The sequence below is a fragment of the Balearica regulorum genome, chromosome 3, assembly GCF_011004875.1.
Source record: "Balearica regulorum gibbericeps isolate bBalReg1 chromosome 3, bBalReg1.pri, whole genome shotgun sequence".
NCBI classification, from domain to species: Eukaryota; Metazoa; Chordata; class Aves; order Gruiformes; family Gruidae; genus Balearica; species Balearica regulorum.
The window spans coordinates 100,529,761-100,555,141 of NC_046186.1; the positions used below are offsets into that span (position 1 = coordinate 100,529,761).

Sequence of the window (25,381 nt, forward strand, 5' to 3'; positions counted from 1 at the left end):
GTAGGAGTTTTTCCCCTACGATGTTACATTTTTGAGTAAAAACGTAACAACTTGGACAGGGCTAGTAGCTGGCTGGTGGAAGCTTAGTCTGTACGAATCCGTCCTCGTAGGGAAAGGTTGGCAGAAATAATGCGGTGTGAGTCCATGTGACCCCCTTTTACTGAACAAGCAGGTCTGCTGTTTATTACCGGACTTTGTCATTTATGGTTGCAAACTATAAACTGAGGGGGAGAGGGATGTGGGTGGTGTAACTCCAACTCGCACTCTTGTCATCTGCGGGAGCGTATGGCACCGTCTGCGGGGGGCTGTGCCTTAACCCTGTGGTCGAACTGAATTTGGTGGCAAATTGGAGGGGTTTGCCGCTCAAATGTGCAAGGCCAGTCCTTGGTGAACCTGCTGTGCTTTCAGAGAGATGTTCTGGCCATCATTGGGAGACCTTAATTGCATGTCACCGGCTTGTGTGCAGTAGTTTCTCCCATGCGTACATTTTTGCACTTGCCTTCTCCACTCTTCCCGTTCACCTCCCGTAGGCTGCTCTAGCTGCAGGTGGTGCAAAGGGGGCTGCCTGGGCAGACTCTGGCGTTGCCTCTTAGGGCTCTTCTTTGTTCTGTCCGAAATCAGTAAATGTGGACTTGCTGAGCAGAAAAGACAGATTTCGATCTCTAGTGGTCACTTCTTGGTTTTGAGGGTGGAGAGAATGGGTTTAACTTTATATTTTGATGGAATGTATATTTAAATTATTATTAAAATGATATTTTAGGAAAAGCATTTATATATTTAGGGAAAAAAGAGCTATTTTAGATAGCTCTTTGAGGTAAACATACTTGTCAAAGTATTTATTATTTGAGTCGTGTGGTCTTTCTGAATGCATTTGACATGATCGTTATTCACTTGTATCAGTTGTTTCCTGTTTCATTATGTGAGTTAGCAAACCACTCTAGGGTTACCTTTACTTTTTATTTGCATTAGAAATTGCACCATGAAAAATGGTTGGGCTGCCTGCTGCTGAGCCAAGAGCTGTAAATAAAGTGGTTTCTAATTGAAATACTGGAGAACCACAGAACCATTATAATTAATGTACCCTCTGGTTTTTCCTCTTTCTCTTTTTTTTTTTTTAATATTACCACATATCTTTTCTATAAAGTGAACCAAGTTTCTCTTCCTTCTAGTTACGCTTAACTTGAAATAGTCACTTCTTGCTGAGTGGAGTGCTCCAGACCTCTGTTTGACACTTATAGCCTTCTGCTGGTGTGCCTCCCTCTGCTGTTAGTGTTTCTGTATGCTTTTCTGGGTAAGTCAACGGTCCTAGGAAGAATACCTGAGGCTGCTTTTTGCATTTATTTATTTATTTAACAACAGAATTCACTTATGGAGAAGAACACTTTTAGATAGGAGTAAGGAAAAGGTATTGTGGGAAAGCATCCATGTGAGCATCTTGTGATCTGCGGGCAGATGTTACTAAGAAGTGGTTTGCTGTTTTTTGACTGGGAGGGTGGGCACATTTTGCCACTTGTGTTTTAATGGAATACTCCATCTGCTGTCTAGCCAAATTTCTTTCTGAACATGAAAGTCTTCTGCCAAATGTAACATCAAATCAAGAGAAAAGAGGTGGGGTGCTTTCTTCAGTACACTGTAAATGTTAAAGCCCAATGTGTCTGAGAGGGTGGGTAAATCCAGATCTTTTTGTGTATCTGGTTCTCTGCTTATTTTAAAACAGCAAATACATGTAATTCCAGTTGGCTGTTAATTTGGAAACACATAGGCGAGTATTCTTTTTATCTGTAAACAGCTGTTTTGTTGGGCTTTTAGTTAACTAATTTGGTATTATCTGTTTTATTCATAGAGTTCTCATCACAGACTATCTAATGTGTTGGATTCCTGCCTCTTGTGATGAATGTTATTTTTACCCTTTTTGCAAAAGCTGGTGCTATGCTACTAAATAGATTTTTTTTTTTTCTCTCAATGTTAAGGAGATGCAGTGACTATGTCATCCATTCTTAAGATTCAGAATTCATAATACTAATGCATTTTGCTCTAATCATCTGCAGTTATAATTTTTAATTTTCTGATTCTGTTTAGTGACATGGTACTCTTTTGTTCAGATATGACAGTCATGAATCATTTGGCAAGTTATTTGATTCACATGGATGAATTTTCTTTTTTTTTTTTTTTAAAAGCACATGGTGGGGGAGAGGGGGAGAACTCTTTTCTTACTAGGATTTAGGAGTAGGAGCTATGAGGATCTTTCCTTCCCTCTGCTTATTAGAAAGAAAGCAGATACGAACAGTCCTGTGAGGCCAGAACTGGCCACCTATGGTGGTCCTGTAGGCATGGGAATGGAATCAAAAGCCTGAATGGTCCCAGGATTTTCCATCTTATCTAAAGTCTTCCAGTTTAGGGCTTTTCAAAAGACATGAACCTACTGGAAATTGTGACATTCTCAAGTCCAGAGCAAGTTCCTTCCGACATTAATCCGATAGTTGGGAGAGAGTTTGTTCATTTGAGGATATGGCTAAAATTAAACCAGAAATGAGCCTACTGTCTTGCTAAAGATATTATTTTTATTGAGCATAATCTTGTTCTTAAGAGCCTATAAGAAGCTGAGAAACATAAGTGAGATCTGGAGGAAGTAGGTGATGGTGATGTAAAGTATCTGAAAATGTTCAGGTAATGTGAACCAGAAACCTCTTGCTGACTCGGTGCCCTGTGATTGGGGGTGTATAAAATATGCCAGTCTCTTGCTTGTGTGAAAGATCTATACCTTGGACAGTAGACCAGTAAAGTCATGTCCACAGTTATGCTACCATTTTTTTACCCAGGTTAAATGGACTGTGTAACCCCCTAAAGAAGTAATGATAGTGATCAGCCACAGATTGTAGAGTGAAGCTCTATGTCCGTTACCAGCGGAGAAGTTGTGCAGACTATGCTCACTGTTCTTTGCACTTTGAAAAGGGTGAAGACCTACCAGCATTCCCAAATCTCATCTTCCCCAACAAACTCATCAGAAGCCTCAAATTAGAGAGGTCTAAGGTCTATCCATCTCAGGATTTCATGCCTTAAGTAGTCCTACATTGTCCAGAGAAAATTACTAGTAATGTATATTTTACTATAAGAAATATTTTTCAGTTCAGGACTTCATAGTTCAGACTAGTGAATAAATCATCAGAATCTCATCTTCAGGTTCTCCTGACAGGAATGGGCATATCTACTGGAAATAAGGATATAATCATTTATCAGATAGGTCTCCAGGACCCTGGTCTGCACCTGTACCTTGGTTTGCTGGTGAACATAAAGAGGCAACACCAGCTGCCTCAGCACTGCCTGCATTTAGTTGTGCACAAAGAGTACCAGAGAGATGGTTTTCCTCTTATACAAACACAGAAATATTGTCTCCATTCATCATCAGCTCCTGATATATTTGTGGCCTGCAATAAGTCACGTCTGGAACGAGAGCACTCCAGAAAGCATCTGAATGGAAGAGCAGCCTCTGGGTTGTGGCTTCTGCTGGTACACCAGGGACAAAAAGAGAAGGCTGGAGCTGGCTACAAGTAATGCATACCAGGCTGGCACTCCTCTGTTTTCAACAGTTGTTTGTATTGTGCAAAACCACTGTAATGGCGTTTGAGAAAAGACCGTTATCGTATCTGTGTGTCAGCAGGCTGGGTCAAGAGAAGGTCTCTGGGGAATGGTGGTTAGACTTGCAGGACTTCAGAAAGTGTCAAAAAGTTTGATAATTCAATCATAGATCTCCCTGTGATCGAAGAGGACTTCATATCATCTCCCTTTCTGGCAAGGGCAGGAGATCCCAAAGGAATGGGGTGTTATGGATGGTCTATTCAGATCACTTCAGCCTTGTAGAACTCAGTGCCTGGAGTTAATGAGATTAATACTGAAACTTTCAGTGTGCAGAGGAATTTCAGTCCCCTATTGAATCTAGACCTGTGTAAAACTCATATGCAGAAGATGGAGAGATAGAGCTTTTGAGATAGCTAGGATTACTGGAAAATATACCACCAGGATGGTATGGGACCACATAGACTTATCCAAGTTCTGCATTATCAGAGACATTAATGCAGGGGAAGATGAGGTAAAAGAATGCCTTAAGGTTTTTCTGTAAGATCGGCTTCCTCCAGGGCAATGACCTGAAGGAAAACTAAAATGAAAATCAAATCTATAGCAGGGATCTCAGTATTTAAAAAATAAAATTAAAGCATTTAGGCTCTCTGAAACTCTTTTCAAAAATAATCTTTAGCCATTCATGTTGTTATTTTATCTGGTACAAGATCTGATACACGGACTTTTTTCTGTAGCTTGAATTTTCAGTCCAGGAATACTAAGAGTATGGCAAAAACCAGTACTCTTTTGATTATCTTTTGTCTCGTGCAGTTACTTCTTATTCAGAAGGCTTGTGTCTGAATCTTCCATAAGGACAATTTGATTTAAAAAAAAAAAAGAAAAAAAACAAACCAACTATTTTTTTAGGTAGGTCTATTGCATATTAGAAGAGCATTGTTTTACACAAGCCAAAATCGCATTACTGTTGGTCTGGCCTGATTCTTGGCATCTGAAGGAAAACAAATGTTTGTACATTAGGTATTTGGAGGCAACTTTAAATCATATATGCAGTACCTTCATTATATATTGTCTGTCCTTCTTATCTTTTAACTGAAGCATGGTAATAAGAATTCTCTATTGCAAGATAAAGGAACAAATGTAAGGTGGTACATACATTGGAGAAAATCCCTTAATGATATTGTAGCCCTCCCCATGAGGTGTCTGCTTGAGATCTTTGTGAGATGAGGCTGCTCTTTGAACACCTACCTTACGCTCATGCAGGTTGATGCTTTCCTCCTTCAGATGTGGTCTTGGGGGAAGGCTGTTTTGGAACACCCCAGCGCTGTGCTGGGTTCGGTCACCGAATGCCTGCTGCCAGCCTTGCTCCTGGTAAGGGTGAGTCCTGACTCACAGATTATGCTGGGCAGTGCATGCCACCTGTATACTTTAAGAGAATTCTTTCTATATTTTCTTTTTCTTTTCAGTAACATTGTATCCATTTTCATACAACTATTCAACTCATTATTCAAATAATTTTGAAGAGATGCCTTTCTTATGTGACTTGCATCAATGCTAAAAAAACCCCACTTCAACCAAACCCCAAACAAACAAGAACCCCCTCTCCCTTTCCAACAACCCTACTACTCTAAAGAGAAAATTTTGCAGCCTGCACTGAAGTTAAGGACCGTGAGGTTTGACCAAGAAGAATAATGTTTCCTGAACATGAATGCTAGTGTCGTGCCATGGGAGCTAAATAGAAGGGAAACAAGGGCAAGGCTTAGCATCTCTTCAGGCCACACAGTGGTGGTACTAGCCTTCACTTAGAAGTGTGCCGCTATGCTTTCTGAGTGGGAATATTTTTCGTCATGGGAGGGGTTTTTGGAGACTTGTGCCCCTGCTAGGCTGCGTGCTCTACCTTCCCTTGTGTCTGCCTATGTTGAGGCTTAGGGAGATCTGTGGCTGCTGACTCATGGTAAGAGAGGCTGCCTGCTTAGGTTTGGATGGTATTGTATGAGCTACTTTTGCATCCGACTTGCTCAGCATGTTTGCAATGTCTGTCACCTTTCACAGATCTCTAGAGATCATCTAGTGCACACCCCCTGCTAAAGCAGGATCACCTAGAGCAGGTTACACAGGATCATGTCCTGGTGGGTTTCAAGTATCTCCAAAGGAGGAGACTCCACAGCCTCTCTGGGCAGCCTGTTCCAGTGCTCTGTGACCCTCACAGCGAAGTTTTTCCTCATATTGAGATGGAACTTCCTGTGTTCCAGTTTGTGCCCGTTGCCCCTTGTCCTGTCACCTGGCACCATTGAAAAGAGTCTGGCCAACACTTCCATTGCAGTTGTTTTTACCTCCTGTTTTAATTCTGTTTTTGAAATCAACTCAGAATCTCTCCTCCATTCCCTTCTACAGCCCCAAGTTATGTTTGCTGGTATTTGAGGTGCTGAGGGCTGTTAGAAATGGCATTATCGGTTGCTTATTTCAGTCATGAAGTCCAGAGTCAGAACTATAATACCTGAGGTTCATGGCACTACTTTTCAATCCTCTGGTCACGTTGCTTGTAGCAACTGTTCCTTGGGTAGTTCTCAAGGATGCATCAGTGGGGAGGTTAGCATCCATCCTGCTCAGAGTTACAAATTACTTTTCCAGTCAGATCTCTCGGGTAGATACTCCAGAGAGGTTTGAGTCTGCTGTAAGTGAAAAGTGAACAGAAGGGAAACCACGAGTGTGTCACCACCACCATCTTCTTTCCAGAATCCTGTGATAAATCAGATAACACTGTTCTGAGAATTGTTTGCTTACTAATTATTGAAATAACATTACCTTTTCTTTGTGCCTGTAATTAGTATTTCAGCTTGACTCTAGGGCTTGATGATAAATGAGCCTTGTATGCCATAGGTTCAGTAAATGATGAAAAACTGAAGTCTGTGTTTGCTTACTCTCTTCCTCCATTAAACCAAAACTGAGCTGATCTTTAAGTAAAAATGGTGTCAGAAATTATATGGTCAAAAGGAGGAGGTTGTTTTTATTTCTCCATTTCCTCATCGGGTGGCTCACAGTACATGTAAACAATGCAATAAATAAATACTCTGGTAAGTCCAACCCTAGCTAAGATAACTATGGAAAATCCTTTTATGTGTTTCTAAATCAGAAGATAAAAATGCATCTCTTACAAACTCGTAGGAGAATTATAGAGTAAGTCTTTAAAAGCATGATCTGAAGCAGCCTAGATTTCCAGATAGCACACTCTGAAATGTAATATACACATAAAACAATTGATGGAAAATGTTGATGTAAAAATACCATTTATCCATATGAGATAAGTCTCTTAGCTTTTCAGCCTGCTCGCTTACTAAGGCAAGCTCTATAAAGTGGTACTGAGGTTCTGTCTGCTGTGCCAGCTTGTGGAGTTTGAGACTCAGAACTTGATAGTAGGCATCTGAACGATACTGTGTCTGAATGCAAGACTCACCTGAGCAAAATTTATGCTAGGTGTGTTATCTAGTTTGTTTAAAGGTATAAGTTTGTTCTGAAGATGTTGGAAGTCTTTTTCAGACTGTTTGGAGAGAGAATTAGTAGAGGCTTCTCTAGATGACAGCAGATGGGATATCACAGATTTTAGCAGAAGTCTGATGTCTTAAGAAGAGAAAGAGAAACTGGTGAGCAGACAGTGGAAGGTTATTCCAGAGGGAAACCTCAATGGTTTGAGTAAACAGGACTTTAGAATACATCCACTGCTACCTCCTAGCAACCAAAACTTTTATAAGGTTCAGTTGGCGCAGATCCACTTGCTTGGAGGGCGATTATGTATAATTCATGCTAGATTCAGGTCACTGTGACCTCAGACAAAATTGGGACTTGAAATGAGAGATGATCCTTGGGCTCCCTGTTGCAAAGCCCCCAGTTCCTTCATCTTCATGCAAAGCACTGTGCCAGGATGCCACTTGGGTCATGGGGAGATGCGTGCAGAGCCTTTTGGTTCTTGAATTGTCTGTGACAATACCTGTGATGGAGCTGAAAATTGTATGAAATGGCCAGGCATGATTGCTTTCAGTTGGAAGTGTGATGCTTGGTAACATTGCAGTAATTCTGAAGGATGACTTGGTCAACTGGTATGTAATAGATGACAAGCAAGTTTATCACCCTCTTCACATTATTTCCTACTTATAATTCATTCCTAGGAGAAGATCCTATGATGTTGTACTGTGCCTGCTATAGAGAAGGCTTCCTTGCTTGTTAGGTGCTCTCTGGAAATCCCTTCCTATTGTTCTGCTAAGAAACAAGCTGGCAATTTTGTCAGAAATAAAACTTGAGACGTTAATTTATTTAAAAGGCCCTTTCCTTAAGGTGCTGTTTTGCTCTTTTTTTTTTTTTCCCATCAGTTGTCCACAAAATTAAAAAAAAAAAAACACCACCCCACCCCAAAACCAACCAATCAAACTAAAGCAAACAAAAAACCCAAACAAAAAACCCCACAAAAAAACCACTGGCCAAATAATTCCCCTTAGCCTACCTGGGAAGGGAGACATTACCCTAATCTGTGTTTCTCTGTTTATATTTCTTTCAGGTAAGTGTTAAGCAGGATAAACTTGTTCCTTGCAGAATGATATGTGTTTACTTTGTCACTTCCATATCAATAAAGTACTTTTGTAAGGTGTCCTGTATGCTTTGTCACAAGTTGGTAAAACTGGAGAGAGTGTTGTGCTGCTGGACCTGTCTACTGTGGGCAATACCTTGAAAGTGAAGTTACAGGGGCTGGGAACATGCATGCTCCAAAATGTAGGTGATCTTCTAAGAGAAATCGTAGAAGCCAGTTCTCACGCTGCCTCTGAAGCTTTGCCTGTACTTGTAGGGTAATTGGGCAAAATGCTTGTAGCTTAGCTAGGAGACCTTTTGGAACATTTTTGTTGTTTTTGCAAGTATTAAATGCAAAATCTGAATTTATTACAACAATGTGTCTGTATGTCGTGCTTAGCCATTATCCCTTGTCTGCAAGCTGAAGATGTTATAGTATTAATAAAGCATCCTTTCCCCTTTTCTGTGCTACTTCTGGTTACGTGGAATACTAGCAAAAACTGAGGATTAGCAAATACTACCTACTCTACTGAAGAGTCTGTATGAGGGAAATTATTTCTATAGGGATGGCTAAGAGCTTTGAATGTAATGAAGAAGAAAATACTCAGTGGAGCTAGTACTTGCAGGGAATAAATTCTTTGCAGAAAGTTGAGAAAGCTGCTGAGTGTCAATGTTCCTCTGAAAATGGTAAAAGTAATCGTAAAAGCTGAATGGCGTGGCATTTAATTATGTAAGGAACCAAAGGGGCTAAAAACATAATAACCTGGTATATCAGAAAGCAATTTAAAAATATAAGATAGGGGGAAAATGGAATATTTCTGTCACAATAAGATGAATTCCACCGCTGGCTGCATTGATTTCATGTCTTGAGTTTTGTTCCAAACAGATCTGTGACTGGTGGGGGGGGAGAGGGAAGGCATACTTTTGTTCCCTTGGCCTCCTAAGCCAACCCATTCCCCTTCTCAGCAAGAATGGTGAGAAAGATTTGGATAAATAGACAAACAGGACTAAAGAATTTAATTAGCTCTGTTGGTCGTTCAATCTCTAGTTGTCTGATTTAATTGTCCCCTTCAAAGGGATCATTTGAAGCAGAGCTCCATATGCTCTGTGAATGTCAGTAAACTAAGCTTGTTAGTGTACAGTGCGAAGGCCAAAGCTGAATTCTTGTGGGTATTCACAGCCTTTAATAAATAGTGCGGTGGTGCCGAGGAGGAATCGTTCCTTACGCCCACTCGCCCTTAAGATGTTTCCCTTCGATTCAGAAATGAATATTCAGTTGAAAACTTATTATACATTTTGTGTCTTTCAAAATATTCTTGGCACTGCATAGGAGTCTGTCTGCAGAGGGGTGGGATGGGCTGATGGTGGTTTTTTTTCTTCCCTCCTACCTTCTGCACAGAGGATCTGGAGCCAAGCAGTAGCTGTTAGACTTTTAGGTTTGTCTGCTTATTTGTTTGAAGTTGGGGGTTTTTTTGTGCCTGGCAGTGCTGTTTCCTCAGCTCTGGAGCTCCTGCTCCATCATCTCGGGGCAGGGATGGCACATTAGCATGGCACAAGAGGTCCAAGTGTTAGGTTGTCAGGCTCTTAACAGAAGATCTTGCTGTGAAGTGTTCTCAACTCTGCCAAACTGGAACAACTGGGGCTAAAGCTCATTATGGGGAGTGCCTGCTTGAAGATTATTTTTTTTTTGAGTGATTGGGGAATTTCATTTAGGAGAGTGGCTGTTTTCCAGTAATTTTGCAAAGGGAAAGAATAGTTTGAGGGTTTTTCAAGGAAGCAGGATTGTTTATTGACGTCATTATTGGCGATGATTTTGTTTAAACAGTTTCAGTCACCTCATAGTTTAAGGAGCTGAAATTTTGCAACGGTGTAGACTTACGGTATTAAGAATAATGAAAAGAAGGGCTGGCTGAAATGTGTTGCTGGAGAACTCCTTGTACCGAATGATTGGATGATAAAATGCCAGAGGAAATTGCTTCTAGATAAATGAAAGCAATGCATGTGGGAGGAGGAGGGGGGTCACAATGCAGTGTATGCCCTGATGAGTCTTGCACCAGGTGTTACTGCTCTGGAAGGAGGCTTTGTGGTTGTCCTGTAAAAATGGCCTCATAATGATCGGTAAAACAAGTGTCAGTACTCATTAGTGAGGGAAGAGAAAACAAAAGAAAGCATAAATGTGCCGCCTCATAAATGCGTGGTGCTCCCCTGTCTTCAATACCATGTGCAGCTCTGGTCCTCCCTGTCTTCCATCTGGCTTCCATCAGACCACAAAATCTTGTAAAGAAGAAAAATACGAAGTATGGGGTGACAAAGAGCCATCAGGAGTCCTTGGTCTGGAAAGTACTTGACATGGAAGAGACCCGCAAAAATGATGCATGTCATGAAGAAGGGGATGGAGAGTGAGTGCCCGCTGTCTTTCCCAGGAGATGGGTATGAAACAAGCCTGTGAGGTGAGAAGGGGAAGCTGATGGTCAAGCTTGTACTGCCAGCCAGGATGCTATCCAAATTCAATATTGAGAGGACAAGAAATGGTTGTGTAGCAGGAGGTGTAGGTCATGGACCTCAGGAAAGAGCTGAGTAGAGGCAGAGGAGAGGAGGAGACTGGCTAGGTACCAGAGGTGTGATGCCTGGCATTACAAAGGAGAAGAAAATGCATCTTGGAAAGGGAGTCAGTTTTGGAGAAGGGCCTGGCTTGGGGAAAGAAGAGAAAGGAAAGCAGTAGTGAAGTGTAGGAGTTGTAGGAATGGGCAGGCAAACCTCTGCCTACCCAAACGTGCTTGCTTACAAGGTGGGGATGGAGACAGGATTGTCAGAGTGAATCTGAGGTTCTGCTGTTGGCAAATATCAATCCAACTCGGATGGGCATCCTGCTAGTGCACCTTCCCCCGGTGGGTCACAGCCTATCACTGCCATAGTTTTACTTTATTCAACTGGACTGGTCTGCATAGAGGCCGTATTAGTCTGACAGAAGAACCGTTCCAGCTTTTAGACAATACTGTGTAATGGAAGATCCTTTTTAAATGACACCATGCAGATATTAAGCCAACCTCTTTCAGATTAAATGCCAGAATGAAAGTATGCTTCTATAACTTTATTTTAGCCTTGTTTTATGTAAATGTACTTTATGAGGAAACTGTAAATGGCATTTAATTTTTTCCTCTCCAACAAAACGGCTGTCCAGCTTGGTGCATATGATGGATTTGCTGTGAAGATAAATGAAACTCTTTTAGAGGGAGACTGTGTTGGATCCCCAATTCATTTGCTGTGGTTGTTTGAAATTTATGTAATGAAAGATGGAAGGAATTACCAAAAAAAAAGAATATTTTCTACTGGTTGGGACAAGCTGAGCCCTGTCCAAGGGAACCGGATTATATTCCGGCCAGTGCCACAGAGCAACTGCTAGATGCAGCTGCTCAAGGCAGGCATCTCTTGGGTAGTCACCAGTTACGCTATTGGTGGTCTCCTCTAATGTGAACACCCATTTGTTTGTGCAACTGATAGGTATCTGACCAGTAGCTCAAGTCAGAAGCATTTTAAACATAATATAATGTTGTCTGAAGCGTTGCACCCTACATGCGAAAAACTAATAGATTTTGGAGTTCGTAATCTGTGCCATAGCATACCATCTGTAAGATGCACCATTTGTCTAAGAGATTTTTTTTTCTGGAAATAAATGTTATAGAATATTCCTGAAGCCTTTCAAAGATGTAGAAATGAGTGCATTAAAATAACTTTGCGTGCATGGAGAATCTTGTCCTTAGAAAAGAATTTGAATTCCTAGAGTTTCTCTAGGAAGGTGCAACCAGAAAGCTGAACATGGGCCAGGGAAAGGCAACAAAATCATGAAGTTGATGGTTGAGAGGACTTCCAGCATGTGGGGGAGAGTCTGCTCTGATGCAGTTGTGTTAAGTGAACATGATTGATGATAGTCCTGGTACTGTCAACTTTTTTGTTGCTGGTTTTGCCAGTTGATATTACAGGCTTTGTTGGTATTGCTTGTTTAATACATGTACTCTGTTGTTCTTAAGTTTCTTATTTTAAGGTGCCTTATTTTCACCTTTTCTGCTCCAAAAATAATTAGATACTGTTTAATCATGACCAGCCAATTTAAATAACAGGATGCTCTTGGTTACCCTTGTTGTAACAGAAATAATAACAAATACAGCAGAGAAAGCTCTTGTGTTTCATTGATTTAAAGTAGGTGAGGTTTATTCATTTCATGGGAATGTTATCAGCTGCTGTTTGTGTATGGTTAGGTAGACATGTGGCCACTGGGCAGAAGAGGAGAAATCCAAAATAACCTTTTTTTTTTTTTTCTTGTATTCTCTCAGAATCACATTTTGGATGCTCTGATGATGATCTATAAGAAGTCTGAGTTCCCAAGTTCAGTTCTTAATGTCAAATGAAAAAATGTCCATCCCATTAAATACAGCTATTCTAGAAGGATGTATGTCCAGCATTTCACTTTACTTTGGTAGCAGATACGTGTATCCTTCTCTTTAATCTGTATTGTTCTTTTAATATCTAAAATCTGCTGTGCAGCTGTAGCGTTGTCCTTGGAAGCATGTGGCCTGTGCCAGGCACACTTGACCAGCCCATGGAGCACATGCATGGCCTTCCTCGGTGTCACTGCTTTTTGTGGTGGTAGAGTGGGGCATCTTCATGAGCCAGGCAAGGGTTCCCCTCATCCTAACCTGCGGTTAGGCCTCAGCGTAGTAGCAGAAGTTCAGGAAGGGAATCAGCATCTTGGAGCACGAGGTAGTAACAGCGGAGGCTGTGACTGGGAAATGGCTCTTTATGGTGACCTGTAGCTGAGGGGAGCTGAAGTGTTGAACATGAGTCAGCAGTGTGCCCAGGCTGCCAGGAAGGCCAACTGTATCCTGGGGTGCATCAAGCACGGCATTGCTAGAGACTTTAGGGCAGTGATTGTCCCACTCTTCACTGCGCTGGTGCAGCCTCACCTCAAGTACTGTGTGCAGTTTTAGGCGCCACAGTACAAAAAGGACATAAAACTACTGGAAAGCGTCCAAAGGAGGGCAACAAAGATGGTGAAGGGTCTAGAGGGGAAGACATATGAGGAGAGGCTGAAGTCCCTTAGTTTGTTCAGCCTAGAGAAGAGGAGACTGAGGGGAGACCTCATCGTGGTCTACAGCTTCCTCATGAGGGGGAGCGAAGGGGCAGGCGCTGATCTCTTCCCTCTGGTGACCAGTGACAGAACCTGAGGGAACAGCATGAAGCTGCAACAGGGGAGGTTTAGGTTGGATATCAGGAAAAGGTTCTTCACCAAGAGGGTGGTCAGGCACTCGAGCAGGCTCTCCAGTGAAGTAGTCACAGCACCGAGCTTGACTGAGTTCAGGAAGCGTCTGGACGACGCTCTCAGTCATATGCCCTGATTCGGCTGGTCCTACGTGGAGCCAGGAGTTGGACTTGATGATCCATATGGGTCCCTTCCAACTCAGGATATTCTATGATTCTAACAAAAATGCCCCCAAGCTGCTGCCACAGCCTCATGCTGCAGGCAGCATAACCAGTGCTGGGGTGTGTGCTGTTGCTCCTAGACCAGCTCTGTGTCTTTCTGCTTCTCCTTAAATCTGCTCTGTGAAGGCTCCTGCAGGACTTACTCAGCCTTCATCTAGAAATCTTCCTCTCGTGTTGCAGTAACTTGCAGGCAGGTGGAAACTTTGAGTTTCTGAACTGTAACGTGGCTGTATCAATGGCTGGAGAAAATCCCAGTTCTTTGGTGTGTTGCCTAGAGTTTTCCTGCCATCCTCCATTTTATCCCTGGAAAAATACCTAGTTTAACTTTCAGTGTGAAGCTTTGCTGATCAATACATTACAAACATAGTAAAGTTCAAGAAATTGCCTCCATTACTATCTTGAGATGAGAAATTGATTTAGCTGCATTCTCTGTCTGCTAATTCGTCTGTGCTTTACGTTCCCATAAAAGGTATTATGTGCTCCTTATTTTCCAGCAGTGTCATCAATCCTAATGAAGAGAGGAGAAAGAAAATTTATATTGTGTGTGTATGGGATAGCTGATCTCTGACTTAGCTCTTAATTTGTAAATGTTGCAGTAGGCTGCAATTCCCAGTTTCTCTTTACTGCGCTTCGGTTATCTGCAAAATCTCGAGGCTGGGATGGGAGCAAAACTGAAGAATATAGCAAAGGAATAGAAAGTTAGATTGCTTTTTATTCTACACATCAAAAAATGAGATGCTGATTAAAATTTAATGGAAGTAATTAAAACCTCACTTGTGAATTTCATGTACTCTTGCAGTGTTTGGTTCTGTGTTAATTACATTGGGACTGTTTTCAGTATTTATCAGCCATCGGTTCACTGCCTCTGGCTCTAAAATATCCAAAGTTTTAGTATTGAACTGTGGTATTACATAGGAGAGCTTTGCACGTGTCTGCTAATTTAGATACAACTGCGCATGGGTGGTATTGTAGCTCTGATGATGGAGTTGGTATAGTGGGAAAAGCAGCCAAAACAAATAAGAACAGGAAAGAGTTTTCCTGGGCATTCCTGTTGTTGCTTTTCCCAGTGTCCATCAGCCTGGCCTCTGCAGGAAGCTGCCAGGGATGGTTTGTCTGCAGAATACTTTGGCATTTTTAGGTTTAATACTAGCGTTCATGGTTCCAGAGCAGATGGATAAATAAAAAAGAAAGCAAAACTATATGCTGTGACTTTGCTCATGATACAGCAGTTTGTTTTTTTTTTTCCCCAATGAAATTTAAACATCTTGGCAGGTTCTAAACAGCAGCGTTAAATTGGGGTGAAAAAAACCCGAACATTTTCTCTTTTGGCTACACTGACGTTAACCTCGGGTTTTCCCTGTGTCTCTGAATATTTCCTGTTACAAACACAAAGCAATAGTATACACCTGTCAGTCATCTAGAAGATTCAGTGTGCCTGTTACAGACCTATAGGTATTCAATGCCAGTATAGAAAACAAGTTAAAGCATTAAATACATGTGGGCTTGTTAAAACCTATCTTACTTCAACAAAGAGGCATATTCATTTTTTTGCTGAGAAGAGACATTAGCAGATAGGATACAAGCAGGTAACGAACAGTTTGCTTTTGGGGGCTTTTGTAGCATTTCAGCTCGCATTTGTTGCAAGACATGGATGTGCACAGATTTTAGTTACTGGGACTAAATGCAATAATATTGTAAACAAAAACTCACTTGGATCCCAAGAAAATCTTATGTGTTCCTGTGCGATGCTACCAGCATTTACCATCGGCTGAGATGTTCTGTTGAAGAAAGACTTTTCGGGCAGGTTAGGATTTGTAAGGAGCTCCGCTGTCTCCTCTGGCGTAGGTTTTGATGGAGTGGGTTGGTGTCTGGATTGTGGTGCGGATGTGTCTGTCTCCTGCGGGCCTGGGGGAAGCAGAGGCTGGTGCTGGGCAGGGTGAGGCAGCTGCTTGGATTTGTCTCCCCCTCCTTGCTGGTGGGCTAAGCGAGGGCGCTTGTTCTGTGCAAGGAACAGCTGGATTGGGGTGGGGGGGGAGGTTCTTATTGCTATATGTAGTAGTGTCACAGTACTTGGGACCTATTATCAGAGATTTTTAAAGAATAATTTAAACAAGTGAATCTAGCATAAAGGTGAGAGAAGGAAGATGCTGATTGAGGTCACTGAGGTTTTCTGTGCCCTTCTCCCATAAGCGGCTGTTTAGACAGTTTCTTCTTATGACTTTCTAAAACCTGGCAGGGCTCAATGCAAATGGAGAATTTCCCATTGACATCAGTGAGCTGTGAAATGCGCCTTAAGCTTCCAGGCTTGTTTTGTTCAGGGCCTTCCCTAAAAGCCGTCTTGGCAGCAGTGCCTACAAAACGCAAATGTGTTGTTTTCATTTGAATAATTTAAGATGCCTTGTCTAGATATCTCTTCTATACTGGGTGACAACCTGTGCTGGTTTTGGCTGGGATAGAGTTCATTCTCTTCATAGTAGCTGGTATGAGGTATGTTTTGGATTTGTGTTGAAAACAGTGTTGATAACACAGGGATGTTTTCGTTACTGCTAAGCAGTGCTTACACAGAGGCAAGGACTCTGCTGCTTCTGACACCACCCCACCAGCGAGGGGGCTGGGGGTGCACAAGAAGTTGGGAGGGGACGCAGCCAAGACAGCTGACCCCAACTGACCAAAGGGATACTCCGTACCATATGACATCATGGTCAGCATATAAAACTGGGGGGAAAAGAAGGAAGCAGGGGATGTTTGGAGTGATGGTGTTTGCCAGCCCTGCTGTCCTGGAGATGGCTGAACACCTGCCTGCCAATGGGAAGTGGTGAATGAATTCCTTGTTTTGCTTTGCTTGCATGGCTCTTGCTTTACCTATTAAACTGTCTTTATCTCAACCCACAAGTTTTTTCACATTTACTCTTCCGATTCTCTCCCCCATCCCACCCGGGGGGGAGCGAGCAAGCGGGCGGCTGTGTGGTGCTTAGTTGCTGGCTGGGGTTAAACCACGATGCAACCTGATTGTATCTCCTGCACCTTTGACTTTCATTAATCCCTCCCTTCCTGATTGCTATACCTTCTCTTGTTTGTCTGACGCTAGTCATGTGGGTTGCAACCTCTGGGCCAGCAAATCTCCTCTCCGTGAGAGCATCCAGCCTGTCTTTGGGTTCTGTCAAAGCAGTGTAAGGTGCTGTGAAATCTTTACCATCCCTGCAGTAGAGGCACAATCTTGTTTTATTTATTGCATCAACATGATCCATTCCTTATTTTGCAGTAGGTGACAAGCTGAGTAAAAAGAAAAGATAGATTTACTCATATTTCAGTCTGTAATTTGAAGGATTGTGGATGTATCGAGCCCAGAGATTTGACAAGGAAGCAGTCTCTCCCTGTTGATATGGGGAAAGAGGTTCTCTGTTGGTGTTTAAGGGAGTTATGGTGCTGATAAATGTCCTTGGCAACAGTGACTTGAAGAACAGAGTAGCATGGAGATACTGTATTGAATAGAAGTCAGTATTTCATTGTGTTACAACAGGAATTTCATTCTTGCAGGTCTCTTCATGGTTTGGGGCAAGCTGGTGATATTTTATAAGATAATCATGTGGGGGGGAGGAAATTAATTTTCTTTCTTTTGCTTTATGTTTAGATACATCACTTTGAGATCACAGAATGAAAGCAGCATGAAATGTTATGGCAAATACAGCACAGCAAGATACAGGAGTCTCACAAATCCTCAACAACCAGGTAATGTTGCAGCATCACATTTCCACTTTCTATGAGGCTGGCTTGTTTATTGAGGCTCAATGCTTTTTGACTGTTTCCCAAAATTTGAGCTTCTGAGTATCTATGGCTTTGTTGATGGACTTCTCAAATGTGACTAGTTCTGTGTTGACTTTGTGTCCTGTAAAACTTTATGTACCATAGTATGTCCAGGAGATCCCCACACGTTTAAATCTTTCTTAAAGTTCTACCTTGGCTATGTTGTCTTATACAAGCAAAATGGAAATTAATTAAAATTCCCCACACTAAATTAAAACACCACAAAAAACCAAAAGCAGCCATGGTGGTCAGTTCAGCATAGCCTTTGGATTTTACTTGGCTCCATTTCTAGGTACCAACATGATGTACTCGAGAGAGATTAAGTTTTCAGAGGGTCCTGCAGCTGCATTTCTGAAAACTCAGTCTCCTTTTGGGGAGACATTGGGCTCAAAATAGCTGTTCCCTCCCTGAAAGCTTAGCCATATGCTATTTTCCACATACTAGTACTTCTGCCTGTTTTTTTAATTGTTTATCTGTCTCAGGATGTTTCCTTCTTGCATGTTTTTACAAATCCTAGCATATGTTCTCCAACTGTCTCAGCACTTACAGTTACAGAAAAAGGCAATCATATTACAAGCTTCACTGTGTAAACACTGTAGAGGTCAGGAAGAAACTGGTTAAGTCATTATAAGGATGCTCACCTTATGCTAAAATTGTGTGCTTATCACAGCTGTGGTCACAGCAATAGCTGATGGATTGATGTTTGAGTGGAAAGGCATCAAAATTTCACAGAATCATAGAGTGGTTTGCGTTGGAAGGAACCTCAAAGATCATGTAGTTCCAACGCCCCTGCCACGGGCAGGGACACCCTCCACTAGACCAGGTTGCCCAAAGCCTCATCCAACCTGGCCTTGAGCACTTCAGGGAGGGGGCCTCCACAACTTCTCTGGGTAACCTGTTCTGGAGCCTCACCACCCTCATAGTGAAGAATTTCTTGCTAATATCTACTCTAAATCTGCCCTCCTTCAGGTTAAGGCCATTACCCCTTGTCCTGTCACTACATGCTCTTGTAAACAGTCCCTCTCCAGCTTTCCTGTAGGCCCCCTTCAGGTACTGGAAGGCTGCTATTAAGGTCTCCCTGGAGCCTTCTTTTCTCCAGGCTGAACAACCCCAACTCTCTCAGCCTGTCCTCATAGGAGGGGTGCTCCATCCCTCTGACCATCTTTGTGGCCCTCCTCTGGACTTGCTCCAACAGCTCCATGTCTCTCCTGTACTGGGGCCCCCAGAGCTGGATGCAGTACTCCAGGTGGGGTCTCACCAGAGCAGAGTAGAGGGGCAGGATCACCTCCCTCGACCTGCTGGTCACAGTTATTTTGATGCAGCCCAGGACATGGTTGGCTTTCTGGGCTGCAAGCGCACATTGTCGGCTCATGTTGAGCTTCTTGTCCATCAACACCCCCAGGTCCTCCTTCTCAGGGCTGCTTCCAATCCATTCTCTACCTAGCCCATAGTTGTGCTTGGCATTGCACATTTCCCCCATCTCGCCCAAATTAACAGCAGTGACCAGAGGTTGTAAAGTAGCCACATACAGTAAGTGGGCGAGGTCTAGCCTCTCTGTCCTAAGATGTTCATGCCGGGGTCTTGTCATGTCTGCAGAACTAGGATCTTGCTGGGGAAAAACAAGTCACTCAGTTCAATAATAGAAGTAAACTAAAATATGAAATCAAGGGCAACCTTTATAATGGGACATGTATATTTTCCAGGAAGCATTTAAGAGTATTGCCCTTGATGTAGGACTCAGATGAAATAAATTGTAGTACCTTCTGCTAAGCAGTCAGCAAACCCAGATTGGCTGAAGAGATTTCAGATCAAGTTTCGTAGACAGCTTTGGCCTTGGTGAAACATGCAGTAATGTATTGGTGAATATTTTTTTTTAAAACTCTGTTTATCATATGTTTATTTTGGGTGATCAGCCCCCTTAATTAATGCTATTTTCTGTAAGCTTTTTAGTTGCTTAGTCATGGAATATGCAGTTCAAGTGCCCTTCTGGCCTTAGTCAAGGTTTGTATTTTATTTTTAAATGGTATTGTGAGGAAATCACATCATTTTTTATTTGCCATTTTTATGAAGTAATGTGGTATCTGCTTCAGTTGCAGTTCTCCAAACTCTTCAAAGTACCTCAAAACTGTAACACCACTTCACTGACAGCAAAGATAATCGGATTTGTTGAAGCAACCGTCTTTGTTTGGGACTCATGGAACTGTATCTCCCTTTAACTAAATTGAGTTAATGGCTTTATTTAGAAACCAACCTTTTCTTGGATAACCAAAATTCTGTTAGTTTTGGGGGGGGGGGGGGGGGGGGGAAATCACTAAATTACCAGTGCCTCAGAATGCATTTTCTACTTATAACTTAGATCAAAAGGAGAGGAAAATGTTTCTGCTTGTTTGTCTTCCTTTCTCCTCCCCCTTTTCTAGAGACTTTCCTGAGATGATCAACTGTTGTTTTTGCTGTTGTTTTTGTTGCCTTTTTTTTTTTAAACTTTATTGAAGTAGAGAAATTGCTCAGTTCCCCTCCCAATGCTGGTGTTGCTCTCCCCTCCCCCAAGTCCAATGTGTTCTTTATTAAACTGAATTAGGACCTTCTAGTCTCTCTTAAGAGTGGAAACGGGAACAGCTTAAATGAGCAGCCACATGAGACTCAGCAGCCTTTCCAGCTGCACTGCAGAAGGAGTTCAGCTGCAAAGGGAATGATAATTTTTGAAGGATTTGTGCAACTGTTGAAGAATTACCAGCATTAATATTAAAAAGCAGCTAATCTGTTTTTCCCCTTCTGTTCTAAGAGTGTATACCTTTTTTACTATACTTGCTATAAAATCAGCGTGCTAAATATTTTGCTTCCTTTCCATCATCTTTTCACTTTTGCAATTATTTTGTTTGTTTATGTTCTCATATACTGCAGTGGGTCTTTTGCTGGTGGTGGTTTTGCCTAACTTCTCCAGCCTTTGGGTGTGTATGCCGATATGGGCATGGATTTGAGACCTCTGCTGTTCAAAGAAAGACAAAATTGAAGTGCAGTAGAAAATATGTGAGCAGTTGTATCCAGGATTGGGATGAAAAGGTTTTCAGCCCTATAAGCATTTGTCCTTGAGATATAAAATATCCTATATAAAATTATTATTGGTCCTTGAAATCCATATTGCTACTTTGGTGTCTATTCTAACCAAAATAGCCATGATCCTGATACTTTTACATCCTTGTCTTCAGTCTCTGCCTTTCTTTACTGCTATATTAGATGTCTTCAGGGTTTCTATGTGGATAATTAAAAAAAAAAAAAGGTAGATCTTTTTAGCTGTAATCTTCTCACCTCTTTCCCCTCCTCTCTCTGCTAGCTCACCCAGCCACCTTGCTTGGCGTTAGAAATTATTCATTACGTTTCAGTACCATGTCACTTTTTTTCACGTGCTTATTTCCTGTGCAAAAAAACCCAACAAAACTGGAGCTGGGGCTTGAACTGTGGCTACATAGAGTGACAGAATCAAACCTGGTATCTGAACGACATGCAAGAGCACAAGGGTCTCTGAAATACGCCACTCTTCCTATCCCAATGCTGTGTTTCTTGGCCATCTAGCATTACCGTGGTCATCCCATCTAAAGATGTAGGGGTAGTGCCAGCTTCGCTCCTGAGAGCTAGTGCAGGTGTGTCTGTTCTTAGGTCATGCTCTCTTGGGTTTTAAAGCCACTCTTCTCGATGGTTTCTTGGTGGTTTTACCTTGGCAGTGCCCAGCTGAAAATCGTGCCCGTCTGTGCTATTGCTTACTTAAAGGCCGGATTATAGTTAACCCATGTGGCAGGGGCTGCTGGTGGCGTCAGCATTAGCAAAACAGAGGCTGTTGGGGAAGGAACTGCTGTATATTCCTGTGTCTCTCCTAAAGGAAATCAGAGAGTGAGATGATGTCAATGATGATTGTCATGATTTAGGAATAGCTTAGCAGAAGATCTCACAGCTCTGAATAACAAAACACACTAATAATGTTCTGATAAAAAAAGGCTAAAAATTGAATAAGATAAATCCTTTTTTGTTTCTACTAAAGCTAAGGCGGGGGGGGGGGGGGGGGGGGGGGGGGGGGGGATTGAAAGAAAGGAATGATCAGAGAACTTCTGATTTTGTCTTACCCGTGATTAGAAGTGAAGCTTATAGTCTATTAGCAAAAAGACAGCCACTTGAGAAAACCTGGTCTTAGCCTGTACGACTGGAGGGCAATAAGGCACAATTAAAACATATCTCTGGTATTGGGAGAATGCAGCAATGACACATTTCTATAAGAGGCATTCCTTAAGTGTTATAAAAAACAACTTAGACTGCTAAAAGTGGTGGTTAAACTTACTTTAACTAATGTGTTACCCCCCCCCAGAGGGAGGGATGAGAGGAGGGATGGTGCCCCAGCAAATGACCATCTGCTGGTAACGTTGCTTGTGAGTAGCTGCAGGTGCTTTGTCCTGCAGAAGCTGGTTGAATCTTTTTTGCATCTTCCATCTTATCCAGTCATCTCTTTTTTTTTTTTTTCAGCCTAACTAGTCTACAGAAGCATGTAGATTTTTGCTTAAAGTGACAGCTGAAAAACTTGAAATAAGTTGGGCAAACCATAGGATCCAATTCCCAGTGCTATGCAACCTACTGAGACGGCTTAGATCAGTGCTATAATAACTTTATGGCCTTTTAATGAGTCTGCTTCCTTCAGCATCTGCTCTTCTACAGTCTTTTGTCATCCCTCTCCATTAACTCGGTTCCAAAATTGGCACTGGCTGGCATTCAGTCCTGGTTTTGCAGCCCACACCCAGCCCAACTTTCACACACCGACTTATTCCTCTGAAATTCATGTGGATTCAGGCAGTTTGATAGTGTGACTGTGGCTTGATCTGTTGTTTAACAGAGTTGAAAAATTCTGCAGGTTTCAGCTTCTGTGGTGTGCAATGGAGCTGGGAGTGGTTTTTTTGATGTTTTAAATACCATTTTCACTGCCTGTCATCTTCTCTAAGTTCCTCTGACTCTGCAGTGATATAGTTTAAGGAGGAGGAAAATCAGATCACCTTTATTGAAGACTGATAACACTGGATTAATCTTCCATTTCATGTTTACCAGAATGAAGTTATGGCATGCTTCCAGGAGAGACTACTACTTGTATTGCCTTTTACAGTTGCTTGTGTTTGAAAAGGAAGACAGTTGGAGTGTGTAAAGGCATTCCAGCCAGCTTGGCATGTCCCTGGCTTTCAGTCTGGAGAATGGAGCAGTGCAAGTTGCAGAGGAGCTTGCTGAAATGATGAGAAATGAGTTGGAGTGAAATCTTGTGTCTGTTGAAATCAATTGAACTCTCATTAGTTTGAGTCTCGATTCCATCCATAAACTTAAGTAGGGTATTTCTCTTTCTAGGCAGTGTACAGGAATATTTCTGTCCTTATGCGTTTGTTTTTGTGTTTCTTTGTAATGATTGCGTAATTGGGATATATCTGTAATGTCAGAAATGTAGTAGGTTAAGTAGCAGAAATGACTGTTGGGAAGAGAAGAAACACAGAACTGCAGAAGTATTGTTGCTTTAAAACTCCTGCTGCTTTTAGTTGTTTGGTTTAACCATTAGAAGTTAGAGGAGTTGTTGTTGTGCTAAATTGCAGTGATGGGCATTTAGGCAGGAGAGCTAAACAAAAAGGAGAAAAAGCACCCGTTTCTTACAATGATTGAAAGAAATAGAAATCATTCAATATGCTGCCAATGGCTTCTCAGTTGGCCAGAGACTAACTTTGGTGCCCCTAAAGCCTTCATGATGTTGCCTACAGCACTGAAATACTCTGTAATCCAACAGGAAATGTATACTGTTAATATTTTGTTAAAGCCGATTACAAATGCTCAGTGTATACAGCATCAAGCCCTTGAATTTAAGCCTTTTTGAGTACTAAAAAAAAAATCTGGTATCTAAGGGACTGGTTTATTACTGATTATGGTTTTATTGGTGTGCCTATCTGTTGTTTTTTTTTTTTTACCTGAAGGTAGACTAACAGTGCTTTTTAAACATTTGCACTTTTCTCTCTCCAGATCAGTGATGCTTTTGAAAGGAATGTTTTCATTTTTCTTGAATAGGGGGAGGTGGAATGGGTGTTTGAAAACTGCATATTTCTTTAAATGTGATTCTCATAGTGACTTGAACATTCCAGTCCTTTTGTGACTTGATTGGTATTTTAATATAATATTCTATTACAATTTTTACACAGAAATATTTGTAAAAATCTGAAACTGTAATCTACCTAACATACAGCAGAATGTCCTGCCCCCCAAACTGGAGGTGAGCTGCCAGAGAAGAAATTTGTATGAGCTTTTTTGTTTGTTTGTTTGTTTTTCTGAGAGAATGGAAGAGAGGTTTGTGCTAATGCCTCAGATACAAAACCTTCTTGACTGTCTTCCAGTACCCTGAGAACTGCGACAGGTAACCCCTAGGTGAAAGGATGTAGTAAGGGGAATTTGGTGCGTGCCCAAGGGCTGACATTTTCTCTGGTGACCACAAAAGTCTCTGTGGCTGCTGATAGAGGTGTGGTAGCATCTGCCACCATGGTGCTCTTGTCTGTGGGAGGAGTAGGGGGTCAGGGGCCTGGCTGGCCGCTTGATTCATTTTTATACCAAAATCATGTTTGCTGCTTTAAGAATAAGTGCTCTTACTGTCCTTACTCCTGAAATTCTTGCAGTCTTTTGTCTCCTGGACACACTTACTCTCACTCACTGGTTTGTATCACTATTATTTCTTGTCCTTTGACTAATACTTGTCACTTCAAACTTTAAACAGAAGGGCCAAAACCAAGGAACTTGGTATAAATTACAATGCTGCTAATAGGGGAGGTGGGACATACCTCTTATACAAAAGGTGTATCTACAGATCAAATAGTGCCCTGTTTTCATGGGGAGATGTGTTCAGAGCATCTCAACTGAGCTTTCTTAACTTGGCAGGCATAAGAGGAGATGCATATATTCCTGTGTAGGATCCCTCTCTTCCTCTAAAAGTTGATGGCCTTTCAGTGTGAAATATCACATGGTGTTTATTTTTATGCCCTTGGAATGTTTTGTGGAGGCTTTGTTTAGTTTCTCTTCGTAATTTTTAATAGGAAGTCTTTGAAGTTGGGTTGTGGCTGAAAAATCTTGTTGGCAGCCTGACCATTCATTGTTGACTCCTATCTTTTTTTTTTTTTAATTGTGCATCTATAAAAATCTGGAAGGGAGCATGTTCAGAGAAACTATGAAGCAATGTGTATTTCTGGAAAGGGGAAATAAACTTGCAATTATTCTCAGCCATTATTTGTCACATGAAAATGTTACATGCTAATGGCTGCAGATGGTTTACACAAAAACCACTGAAAGCCCTCTTCATTGGGAGCTATGGTTTTCTGTCATATATTGTGCTAGAACAGAAAAAGGTTTTTTCTGCCTGCAGCTATGTATTACTCTTTGCTGTTGCTAGCACAGAACTCATTAATATGCATCTGGCAATGGTTCAAACCAATGACTTGACGTTTATCCATCTAGATGAAGGATTCTCCTAAGTTTGAAAACGTAAGGACATCGATACGCAGGAGTCATTGGCGGAAAGCGTTATGTTTAGAAAGGCAGATGCGAAGGAGGCAGAGTTAAAGTTGTGGTCTAGTATTTTTGTGCTCTTGTTAAAGTTCTGAATCAACTCTTATGTTGAAACATATTTATGTGTGCATAGGCATATTGTACCTCTGGGCATGTGTGTGATTGGAGAGACAGTGATTACTTCATACTGTGGAATAGTAAAACAACCCTATAATGTACCTATGCATTTTGTTTTATTCATCGAAAACAGTACAGACATCTGTAAAGTGTTACTTTGAATTATAGTTTATACAGAGAAAATGATAAAAAGTTGCATTTGGTATAAATTAGTCTGTTAACGCAGACTGAAGGAGGAAGGGTGAGAGCATAGAACAGAAGTCAGAGTTCAGCGCTCCCGATGTGAGTGATCAGAAAA

At 41.7% G+C, this 25,381-nt stretch overlaps 1 protein-coding gene across 3 annotated transcripts in view; it reads left to right on the plus strand.

The window, feature by feature from the left end:
* The window catches only part of TRERF1 (transcriptional regulating factor 1), a 103,273-nt gene that overhangs the window by 56,540 nt on the left and 21,352 nt on the right, over positions 1 to 25,381 (plus strand). For all 3 annotated transcript variants that reach the window (XM_075749169.1, XM_075749170.1, XM_075749168.1), the window contains exon 3: positions 17,240 to 17,337. The gene's annotated coding sequence lies outside the window, so the exon portion shown is untranslated. The remainder of the gene's footprint in view (positions 1 to 17,239; positions 17,338 to 25,381) is intronic.